Below are 13,161 nucleotides of genomic sequence, written 5' to 3'. Positions count from 1 at the left end.
AAGACACGAAGATCAAAGATGATCAAGATCGAGACAAAGCTACAGCCAAGGGGGAGTTTGTTGGTGCACTTGTGTCTGTACTTTGTCTGTATTCGGTCATGATGTAAAACGATGTCCTTGTTAGTCCTGTAAGTTGACCAAGTCAACCATCCTCCTGGTATGACTTGGACAAACAGATTGAATATGGTTGTAAAATGTCTGTGTCGAAGGATGGCTCATCGAAGGATAGTTTAGATCCTTCGATGAGCTCGAAAGATGAACCTTCGATGGATGTTCGATAGATCATCCTTCGAGGTAAATGCAGATCCTTCGACAGGTTTGACGTCGATAGATGATCCTTCGATCATCTATCTGATCCTTCGGACAGACAACCAGTGCTGGGTGTATATATATATCCATGCAGTGTGTTCATTTGGGCAGCAGACACATACTCGAGAGATAGGGAGGATAGACACTCCACTGTGAACACACACACTTAGAGAGTTTGCAAAACTGATTTGTAAACATTGAGCTTGTAACCGGGACCTTTCATTCGTATTAATACAAGTGGTGTTAATCGGTGAATCTTGTGTGTCTTGTGTTTGTTCTTGTTCCAACTCGGTTTGCACTCTAGCTTGGATTCCGCACTTGCTAGTGTGTTTATCATAACAAGGTTAAGGTTGAACCTCATCCTCCGAGAGGGACCTACACCAATTAAGATTGTACCCTATAGAGATTTGTTTTTTCATCCACAAAAACGAGTGTTTCTTAACAGTCGCAACTGTGCTCATTACGGAAAGCTTTGCATTGTTAAAAGTGATATTATCTTGTGACCTCCATATTCTCCATGGTGTCGCAAAAAACACTACCTCAACAACCGTTTTCCATTTTGAGCTCCCATTTTGACTTTGAGCTCCAATATTACTGTTTAATGACATCTTGTAGGGGTTGACAAATGAGCTTCCAATGGGAATGGAATCTTCATCCAAGAAAATACATGCCACCAAATAGCCTTTTCCATAATGCACATAGCCAATAAATGATCAACCGTTTCCGTTTGGAGCCCGTAAAGGCTGCACATTGTGACCCAAAATTAACCCCCCGATCCGCTAAATTAGCTCCTCTCGTTAAGGGTGTTCAAAACAGAATATCCGAAAATTCAGATATCCGAAATTTTCGGATACCTGATTTCACTATCCAAATCCATATCTGAATTTTTGGATATCCGAATATCCGAATATCCGATCGAATAGTGAATCTGTTATCCGAATATCCATTAGTTTTTTAAATTTTATTTTTTTATTATTTTTTAATATTCTGAATCGGATATTCTTGATAGTTTTGGATATCCGAATATAAATTTTCGAATATTTTTTGGATAGTTTCGGATATTTTCAGATATCCGATAAAAAATAAAAATTAAATTTTTCGGATATTTCGCATATCCGAAAATTTTCAAAATCACTATCCGAATTCGAAAATTCGGATATTTGAATTTCGGATCCGGATTTTTGGATATTTCGGATTCGGATATCGGATAGTTCGGATCAAATTTTTGGATACAGATATTTTTGAACACACCCGTATATCTCGTCGCAAGACATCCAAAAATCCCCCTCCACACAAACAAATTAATTTTACACCAATCTTCTTTGCCACCTCTTCTCTAAAAATATTAACCGATAAGATGGACATATTATCACCCCCATAACGATACCCTATTGATCCAACTCTCTGATGCCCGACTTCTCCATATCTTTGTTGTTTGTCATAATTTTCTTTCCACACTCCACATTTATCTTTCTTTACTGGAACTTCATTAATAGCCATTATAACTCGTGCCCACAACTTGGTCGAAAAGTTTCTTATCCTCCACTTCCACTTAGCTAGGAAAGCCCAATTAAGACTCCGAGTTTCACACAACATGAGACCCCCCCATAACCTTTGGTGAAACAATTTTACTCCACGAAACCCATCTCATTTTATTCTTGCCACCAACTTTACTCCACACAAAAGACCTTCTAATCCCCTCAAGCGTATTAATCACATTTATCGTGGCCTAAAAAATTGATAGGTACTAAGACAGAAGATTGCTAAGAACTGCCTTTGCAAGTGTCATCCTACAGGATGTTGACAACGTTTTTTTTCTTTCCAAGCCGGTAATTTCTTATTAAACTTATCAATGATTGGGTTCCATGGTTTAATTTTCATCATATTCTCACCAATAGGAAGTCCTCGAAATTGAAATGGGACCGGCCCTTGTTTATACCAAAGCGTCCTCGCCATCTTCTCCACTTCCTTAGAAACATGGTATACATACCCTCATTTACCTGATAAAAGTTAGGTCCCGAAACATGCTCTCGTAACACAACAGACACCATCTTGAAAGTGTTGGTGGAATAATCGTAACCAAGCCCGCATTGAAGTTCGTTATGGTAATCAAGATTATCCGAGTCACAAGTTTGGGCCTCGGGCCTGTTTTATGTTTATTTGTTTTATGTTATTTAGTAGTGGGTCAAAACAATTATCTATGTCATGTATATAGTTGGGCCGTAGGCCACACATGTATGGGTCGAACAGATTTGTTTAAGTCCAGTAGGGTATTAGCGGTTAGAACAAGAAGTTGGGCCAAGCATGATGAACCGGCACGTCTTGGAGAATAACTACCCGAGCGGTTATCTCTCAAACGTCGTATCCTTTAGTTTGAAACGTTGTGACTTTTCAAACGTGTCTGTTCACTGCTATAAAACCGCTGCCATCATTCTTGTTCTCCGGTCAGTTGGTTTATGTATTCGAACGTGGTTACAAGTTATCATATTCAAAGTTCAAGTGTCAATCAAGTTCTATTCGGTTAGTTTGTTTGTTTGCAAATCAGTTTTCGTTTCAATTCATAATCATGAACTCTTGTGAATGTTGTGGATTGGTCGTAAGTGATTGTGTTTGTGGTCACAAGTCCATCCGTTCCGATTGGTCCTGGGTTTCCCATGACGATGATACCAACATTGGTATCAGAGCCAAAGGTTTAACAGGAACCGGAAGGAATTGTGATCAAGGAGAAAACCGAATCGGTGGAAACAAAGGGAAATCGGTTATGACCGATTATGGTGATGATGTGTTTGTTCGTAGTGGAGAGTGCGGCCGGGCGGCGGAAGCGGATGAGTACGCGCAAGGGAAGCCAACCATGCGGACCGGGGTATCACCAATGAGAAAGTTTCCAAAGAAGGTATTCAGAGGGGGTTTCACGAAGAAGAACGGGAAGAAACCCAATGCACCAGTGGGTAGGCCAAGAAAACCGGGGGTTCGGTGTTTCAAGTGCAAGAAGTTTGGCCACATCGCGTCAATTTGCCCTAGTAAGTATATTATATTATCACCTTTACCAGTCGAGTGTGATTATATTGTAAAGGATACTTGCGGGGGTAAATGGGATTCAATTTGGGTTGTGGATCCTACGTTTAAGACGCACATGACGGGAAATCGAAATTTGTTCAAGTGTTTTAAGAGACACTTCGGGGTTGTAACGAATGAAAGCAAGAAAGATGTTTCGTTTGTTCATGGAATTGGTGAAGTAAGAGTGCCGGTGGACGGCAAGGATAAGACAATCCCGTGTGTTAGTTACGCACCAAAACTTGACAGGAATGTTCTGAGTTTGGAACAACTCCTGTTTCAAGGGATTGAGACGGTTACTATGGGTGAAAAGTGCGTATTGAAGAAGATGTTCGGTTGTCGATCAAAGGGTTACGACATATACGAAGACAAGTCGGAAACCGACTTGGAACAAGATTATCTTAACGCTTTTTATGATAATCTTGGGGTCGACAATGGGTACAAGAAAGAAAAAGAAGAGTTTCAAGAATGTTTGGGGGATTATTATGAGCGAGAATTTGAAAAGTCGAAAAATAAAAAGAAAGTGTATGACGAACGCCCAAGCGCTAGGAAGGTTGTGTACTCGAAGAAAGCAAAGAAGGCTTTAATGATCTACATCGAAGGCGAAAAGGATAATCCACGCCAATCAAGACAAATGCTTCGAGAACGGGCAATAACTCTTTCTCAACTCGAGGAGGATGTTGTTGAAAGGGGGTTAATCATGGAAAGTTGTGTTGAACCAGGGGATCTTATCACCCTACATGAAGAAATCAAGAAGCACCCAAGATTCTTCGACGCACCATTCGAAGAAATTTTGGTTTGGTTCATCACGAACTTTCTTGGAATTGTTTGTGAGAAGGCAATGCCACCGGAGTTAATTGATGGTCGTGATGTTAGCCTCATACTACTACACCGCATCGTAAGGCACAACGGTGGGTTTGATGAAATAATGGCAAAAGACAAATGGGGCGAGATATCGGTGAAGTATGGTTATGACATGGACGACGCTTACGAGATGAAGGTTGCATTCATTTATTATCTAGAGTTGGTCGAATGGTACTTTGATTACATCAAGAAGGAGCGTGCAAGAGAGAAAGTTGGAATGGCCGAGAGCTCGAGCAATTGCGGATGGATCGACGATTCAAGTGACGATGACGTGGTGGTGAAGATCGAAGTCACCAACAACCGCAAGGAGTGATCGTGATTGAAGGGCTCGGATATTCTTGCTTAAGGGGGAGAATGAAGTTCGTTATGGTAATCAAGATTATCCGAGTCACAAGTTTGGGCCTCGGGCCTGTTTTATGTTTATTTGTTTTATGTTATTTAGTAGTGGGTCAAAACAATTATCTATGTCATGTATATAGTTGGGCCGTAGGCCACACATGTATGGGTCGAACAAATTTGTTTAAGTCCAGTAGGGTATTAGCGGTTAGAACAAGAAGTTGGGCCAAGCATGATGAACCGGCACGTCTTGGAGAATAACTACCCGAGCGGCTATCTCTCAAACGTCGTATCCTTTAGTTTGAAACGTTGTGACTTTTCAAACGTGTCTGTTCACTGCTATAAAACCGCTGCCATCATTCTTGTTCTCCGGTCAGTTGGTTTATGTATTCGAACGTGGTTACAAGTTATCATATTCAAAGTTCAAGTGTCAATCAAGTTCTATTCGGTTAGTTTGTTTGTTTGCAAATCAGTTTTCGTTTCAATTCATAATCATGAACTCGTGTGAATGTTGTGGATTGTTCGTAAGTGATTGTGTTTGTGGTCACAAGTCCATCCGTTCCGATTGGTCCTGGGTTTCCGATGACGATGATACCAACACGCATGTCTCCTCAACAGAAATCCGCGAGTAAGAGTTATGTATGTTGATAGGGGGTAATTCATAACACTCTTTCCTTAGAGGATGGATCACAATTTGATGAATAGAGCATACCATTGCAAGAACCTAGAACTATGTCATTAGGATATCTATAAGTGCCGCTCTTAGACATAAACTCCATAACCGGTGGCTTCTTATTCACTTGTATGGTAAAAGTATCTTCTTCTTCTTCTTCTTCTGTATATTCCAAATAACTAGTATCTTCTTCTTCTTCTTCTTCTTCTTCTGTAAATTCTAAATAACTGAGCATGTTGGGATGATCAGATGGGAACTGATGCAACATGATGAGCATGAGTTCGTTTACTATTGCTCGTTTGGCACGCATGATTTCAAGGTATGAACTGTTGATGTAGTTGAACCATAGCTTGCTTACACACCGGAAACGAGCCAAATATTCATCGGGATTCTTGATAATATGTCGTACATGATTTCCGAAGGCAATTCTGCAACTGTGGTTGGTTGCTTAGAGTTTAGGGCTTGCTTGAATATTATAAATCATAACCTGCAAGATCTTGCTGGTATAAAAGGAGAGGTTGACGCAAACTTAAAATTAAAGAAGGCAAAATAAAAATAAACAACTAAGACGAATTCTATCTAAAATATCTAACCAAACGTAGTTCGTTGTTGATTAGAGTCAAACCACAAAATATAGCTTAAGTCATTGAGTCATTCTGATCTTAGCTTTAGGTTGCAATGATGGAAATATGGATTATAATTAAATACACATGCCTGTTGGATAAAGCTTAACTATAGTGTATGTATGGTTCTCTAATGAAATTGAATTTATAGACAAATGCAAAACATTATTTGTTCCTTGTATCAATACTAAATCTTGAATGAACTTTATTAGATAAAAATTGAAAAAGTATTCAACTTTATCAATAATTTAATATATTTTCGGATAAGATCCAGGTTTATAATACAAAATCATTCAAATAAACCATTCAGTAATTGGATCTTACATAATCGTTTCACATAAGTTTTCAGATGATTAAAAAAAAAGAACAAACTCAAGTGTTGAAATCAAATTGATTTAGCCGAACATAGCCAGTCGAAACAAATACAAAACAAAACATGAAAACAAACGAAACATGAAATTAAATACTTACAAAACCAAAAAGTGATTCCATGTACGCATTCATAGTGCAGACCCGAGCGCCTTAGATAAGGCCTTCGATTTGTCTTTGGAGGGTAGGTGAGCTGTGATCAATGAGTTGTATACGGAAGTATCGGGTCTGCACCCGCTGTTTCTCATCTTAGAGAATAGCCACATTGCCATTCGAGTTTGACCTTTCTTTCCCATCATTGAGATTAGCTACGAATAGACACCGTTATCTGCTACATACCAACTAAACACCTAAATGAATGAAAAACAGAGGATTCAAAACCTAAAAAATCAAGAACATGATTCAGAAATTAACATAAAGAAGAAATACAGAGGGTTCAAAAATTAAAAAAAAAATAAGAAAATTAGTCAGAAAATTAACAAACATAGGATTCAAAATCTTAATGATCAATAACATTATTCAGAAATTAACAAATTCAAAACCTAACAAAATCAAGAACATTATTCAGAAATTAACAAACAAAAGTAAAATTAAGGATTCAAAACCTAAATGATGTGACTCATTGTTGGATATTTATGTCCGGTTCGATAAGTCAACGATGCCGACCGGGTCTTGACCCGTAAGAGTTACACCATGGTCAACGAACTAAAAATCCACTTAACTAATAACTGGTAATTACGAATGATACGCGGGTATTGAACTGAGAGACGGATACATGGACCGAATGGGACAAGAACCCTCTTGCTTCGCCACTTGTCGCGCACCTACATTGCAGCCAATGACATTACATGCAATGGATCTTCTCGCCATTTGGCGCGCACCTAGAATTTGACCAATAACATTTCATGCAAATGATTTCCGACACTTGGCGAGCATGCATAAAGCTCCATGTCCTATTTAAATGGGGCTTGGGTCTTGCTTTTAGATGCATGAGAAGATTACAAAAACTCTCTCAACTCACACACCCAAACCGGTCACCACCGCCCGCCGCCGCCGCTCTCCGCCGGTCGCCGCCGCCTGCACCGCCGGCCACCATCGCCGAGACCCGGCTCACATTCGCGTATCTCTCGTTCGTGTAACTAGCATTCGTTCGTTGAACCTCGGTGTCTCAACCGGTTATTTACAAACCGAAGGTATATCTAAACCCCCTATGGTTGATATTCTATTTCGTGTTTGCATGTTGGTGACCTTGTTCCATTACGGGTAATCCTTGGTATAAAAGTGTTTATGTTAATTTTTGTTATATACGCTTCCGTTGCCAAAAATGTGTATACATTTTTTTTAACTAGTTAAAGTTTATTTTGAATAACCTATTCCTACATGCACTCTTTTGTCAAAAATGTTTTTGACTAAATCCTTGTGACAAAATAAACACATATTTAATATGAACCGGGTTAATAAAATAAAACTAAAATATATACCACGGATATCCTTCAGTGGTATCAGAGCCGATGCTCACCATATGCAAATCGAAACCGGTCTTTTTTTTTTACCGGAATAATAAATCACAAACTTTAAAAGTCTAAAGTTTTTGATTTATTTTTATCCTTGGGCTATATATATTTTTTGGTCATATTTTAGTTAGTTTTTTTTTGTTGACCAAAATTGCCCAAATTTTTTTTGGTTGTGTTGAATATGTAAATCGGGCCCGACCTTGTGGTTGTGTTTATATTTGGTTTTGTTCATGGTTTTGGCCCGTTTTGCGGCTCAAAGTTGTAATAGATTAGTTTATGGTTTTGGCCCGCTTTGTGGTTCAAAGTTGTAATAGATAAGGTTCTTTGTTTTTGTTATATTCACTTGTTAAATATTGTTGAACTGAAGACCCGAAGCAAGACCGAATGCCAAGAGGAGTCTTGGAGTTAGTGAGAGTCGCTCAAGACAACAAGATGCACTCAAGTCCATCCTTGTGGTTGTTTTGTGTTTTGTGACCGTGACCCCTTTGATCTTGCTAATTGGCTCTAGCAAGATCATAATCATGCTCATATGATTTACATATTCATTTTTGCTATTATGGTTGCCTTTTGATAAATGTTATCACACTTCAACTTAATACCAAAATGTATTCTTAAAAGTTTTTTAAAAGAAATCGGAAAAAGCAAGTTCTAGCAACTTGGATATTTTTTATAACCACTAGAGTTTTATAACATGTTTTTTTTCACATCTTTAAAGCTCATAAACTTAATAGTTTCACTATTAACTTTAATTGGTTATTCCAAGTCGCGACAAACTTAGTTTTATAGGTTATCTAAAACTAATTGTCCCGAGAGGTGAAAGGGTCTTTTTGGTTATGTCGCAAATATAATATTTAGATTAAAACCGACTATAACGACCCTATTTGGTAAAAATTAAAATCAATAGTCTATGCCATCCTACTACTAGTAACACTTGGGGCATAATGCGAACCATCAGTGTTGGAGCCACAGCACGACACTTGGTGTCTAGTTTATCCTTCCAAGGTGCAAGGGTTCCGTCGACACATCCGGCCCTTCCACATGTGACCGTTTTAGGACGACTATTACTTTTCTTCTCGTGTTGCGTGCCCCAGCCGTCTCGAGAACAAAAGTGGCATAGATGAGGCCAAACGTATCAATGCAAGGACAAAAGATTGTCCTCGCAGCCTCATAAACCCCGGGAGTTGTGCTTTTCTCACAATTGACAATCGTTGTCAGTCCGCTTGAACCTCTTGCTAATGTTGCATGCCCCAGCTGCCTTTCGAAAGAGCTTCTAACCGGATTCTCACTCCTTATCGTCTCACCTCACTAAATAAGGAAATACATTGAAAATACTAATTAAATAATTTTTGCTTAACAGATGTCATCTGAAAACAACTCCTCTTTTGCTCTCAAGTCCATACTTGAGAAAGACAAGCTGAATAACACCAATTTTCTTGAGTGGCACCGCAACTTGAGAATCGTTCTCAAGATGGCAAAAAGGCTTTATGTTTTGGAAACCCTGATTCCTACCGCACCCGAGAACAACATTGTGGTTGCGAAGAAGGCTTTTGACAAACATAAAGAAGATGCCATGGAAGTTGCTTGCCTCATGCAAGCCACCATGTCTCCAGATCTTCAGAAGAATATGGAAGACATGAATGCCTTCGACATGATTGAACAACTCAAGGGCATGTTTCAGAAACAAGCCCGTCAGGAACGCTATGACACCATGAAACAGCTCATAAGCTGTAAAATGCAAGAGGGTTCCTCAGTTAGTGCTCATGTCCTCAAGATGAAAGGCTACATCGACCAACTAAACAAACTTGGTTATCCTCTCCAAGATGAGATGGCTGTTGACTTCATTCTCAACTCTCTTTCCAGTCACTATGATCAATTTGTTATGAACTTTAACATGAATGACTGGGTAAAGACAGTGCCAGAGCTACATGGGATGCTCAAAACGACAGAGATGAACATTTCCAACAAAGTAAGCCAAGTGTTAATGGTTCGATCTGTTGGTGTTAAAAAGCCCAAAACAAAGAAGAAAAGTTATAACAGCAAAAACAAAGGAAAGGTTCCTGTTGCTGCCAAACCTGCCACCAACAAGAGCAAGCAAGCTGTGAAAGCCCCTCTTCCAGAAGAGCGGCAATGCTATGAGTGTAACAAGATGGGGCACTGGAAACGTAACTGCCCCGAGTATCTTGCCAAGCTCAAAGTGAAGAAGGCTAATGGAGAAGGAACTTCTTCATGTATTCTAATATATGTTATCGAACTTTTCACTATTTCAAGCAACACATGGTTATTTGATACCGGGTGTGGTTATCACATCATTAATGTCTTGCAGGAGCCTGAGAAGTGGAAGAAACTGAAGCCGGGAGACATGGAGCTCATTGTTGGCGATGGGAAAAGAGTCCCAGTTCTGGCAACTGGCACATTTAATCTTACATGTCCTTCTGGTCTTATCGTTGTTTTGAAAAATTGTCTTTATGCACCTGGTTTAACCAGAAACATCATTTCAGTTTCGTTGCTTTATGAACAAGGATTTAGATATGTTTTTAATGGTATTGCTATTTCTGCTTATCTAAATGGTATTTACTATTTTGAGGCTAAACCTCGAAACGGTATCTATGAAATTAATGTTCAGCCTAGCAGTAACATATATCACCTTTCTAAATGTCAGAAAAATGGTACTAGCGATTCATTCCTATGGCATTGTAGACTTGGCCATATAAGCAAGGCACGCGTAAAATGGCTCCAATCTGAGGGGATTCTTGAATCCACCGGAACGGACTCATTTGATGATTGCGAGTCTTGCTTAGCTGGCAAACTCACCAAGGATCCCTTCACCCATGTTGGTGAACGAGCTAGCGATCTACTGGGACTCATACACTCAGATGTATGTGGTCCTTTTAGAACCATGACTAGGAATCACGAGAGATACTTCGTTACGTTCATCGATGACTATAGTCGATATGCTTATGTCTATCTCATGAAGCATAAGCATGAAACTTTTGAAAAGTTCAAAGAGTTTCAAAACGAAGTTGAAAACCAACTTAATAGAAAGATTAAAATACTTCGCTCAGATCGAGGCGGTGAATACCTCAGCTTGGAATTTCTCGATCATCTAAAGGAATGTGGAATAGTTTCACAACCCACTCCACCAGGCACACCCCAACTTAATGGCGTGTGTGAAAGGAGAAATCGAACCTTACTAAATATGATTCGATCGATGATGTGTAGAACAAATTTACCTCACTCCTTTTGGGGTTTTGCTCTTATGACTGCTGCTCGACTCGTAAATCTAGCGCCGACCAAAAAGGTAAACAAAACTCCATATGAGATATGGCATGGGCATAAGCCGAATTTGAGTTACCTAAGAGTATGGGGGTGTGATGCTTACATCACAAGTGACTCTGATGACAAGCTCGACCCTCGAGGCGAAAAGGTTGTTTTCGTCGGATACTATAACCAATGCGGTTATTACTTCTACCATCCTGATGCAAATACGATTTCCATCAAAAGGAAGGCTAAAAGGTTCCTTGAAGATGAACTTCTTAGTCGAGGAACTGGAAGTAACTTAGTAGATCTTGAAGAAGTCCAAGGACTACAAGCAACCGTTGACGAGGTCGGAACGTCTGAACCACAACAAATTGTTAATACCGAATCAGACCCGAACACAAGCCTTCGCAGGAGCATCAGGACTCGTAAAGAACCCGATAGATACCTTTGGCATGTTGAGGGTTCTGAAGTCCTGACAGTAGCCGAGTCTGATGACGAGCCTACTAGTTACAAATCTGCTATTTCTAATCCAGATTCTGCGAAATGGCTAGAGGCCATGAAAGCCGAGATGCAATCCATGCGTGACAATCAAGTCTGGGACTTGGTTGAGCTACCCCTCGAATCTCGGGCAGTAGGGAGCAAATGGGTTTTCAAGAGAAAAACTGACATGCATGGAAATATACAAACCTATAAAGCACGGCTAGTAGCGAAAGGTTTCACTCAAACTCAAGGTATTGACTATGATGAAACCTTCTCACCCGTTGCTATGATCAAATCGATCAGGATATTACTTGCCATAGCTGCGTACTATGATTACGAAATTTGGCAAATGGATGTTAAGACCGCCTTTCTTAATGGACATCTTTCCGAAGATGTTTATATGGTTCAACCTGACGGTTTTATCGATCCAAAATATCCTAATAGGGTATGCAAGCTAAACAAGTCCATTTATGGACTCAAGTAAGCATCTCGGAGCTGGAATCTTCGTTTTGACCAGAAAGTCAAAGAGTTTGGTTTTGTCAAGAACGAAGTTGAACCTTGTGTTTACAGAAAGGCTAGTGGGAGTGCTATATCATTTGTCATCTTGTATGTGGATGATATATTGATCATTGGAAACAACATCCCCATGCTTAAGGAAATTAAACATTGGTTGGGATCTCGCTTTGCAATGAAGGATCTTGGAGAAGCTGCTTACATTCTAGGAATCAAGATCTATAGGAATAGATCTAAGCGACTTCTTGGGCTAACTCAGAGCACATACATAGATCAAGTAATGAGACGCTTCAAGATGGAAAATTCCAAGAAAGGAGGTGTTCCAATGACTAAAGGAACTGTCTTGGACAAATCGCAAGCTCCCTCTGAGGACCGAGAGATAAAGCAAATGGAAGGAGTTCCATATGCTTCAGCGATTGGTTCTATCATGTATGCTATGGTATGTACTCGACCAGACGTCTCGTATGCTTTAAGCATGACCAGCCGTTACCAGCAGAACCCTGGGGTTGCCCACTGGACTGCAGTTAAGAACATCCTTAAGTACTTGAGAAGGACAAAAGATATGTTCTTGATATTTGGAGGAGTCAATGAGGAGCTCACTGTAAAATGTTACACTGATGCTAGTTTTCAAACTGATCGAGATACCTCTCGCTCACAAACGGGTTTCGTGTTCACTCTCAATGGAGGAGCTGTCTCATGGAAAAGCTCCAAGCAGAGTGTTGTAGCTGATTCTACCACGGAATCTGAGTACATTGCCGCATCAGATGCCGCAAAGGAAGCTACTTGGATGAAGAAGTTGATAACCGATCTCGATGTGGTTCCAAGTATCATGAAACCCATCCAGATATTTTGTGATAACACAGGTGCTATTGCTCAAGCCAAGGAGCCTAGATCACATCACAAAGCCAAGCACATTTTGAGAAAGTTTCACTACATACGTGAGATTGTGGAACGTGGAGACATCGTTATAAGCAAAATTGACACAGATCAAAACTTAGCTGACCCATTTACTAAGCCAATGACTCAAGAGAAACATGACCGTCATATGGATGCTATTGGGCTTAGATTAGCTAGTAAAATGTTTTGATTTAGTATTTGGATGTACGAACATCAAACAGTGGTATTCCTGTATTCATTTTGATTTACTAGTTAAATGCAATTCTTGAAT

Source organism: Helianthus annuus, chromosome 13 (genome assembly GCF_002127325.2).
Source record: "Helianthus annuus cultivar XRQ/B chromosome 13, HanXRQr2.0-SUNRISE, whole genome shotgun sequence".
NCBI lineage: Eukaryota > Viridiplantae > Streptophyta > Magnoliopsida > Asterales > Asteraceae > Helianthus > Helianthus annuus.
This window is presented reverse-complemented; position numbering follows the sequence as displayed.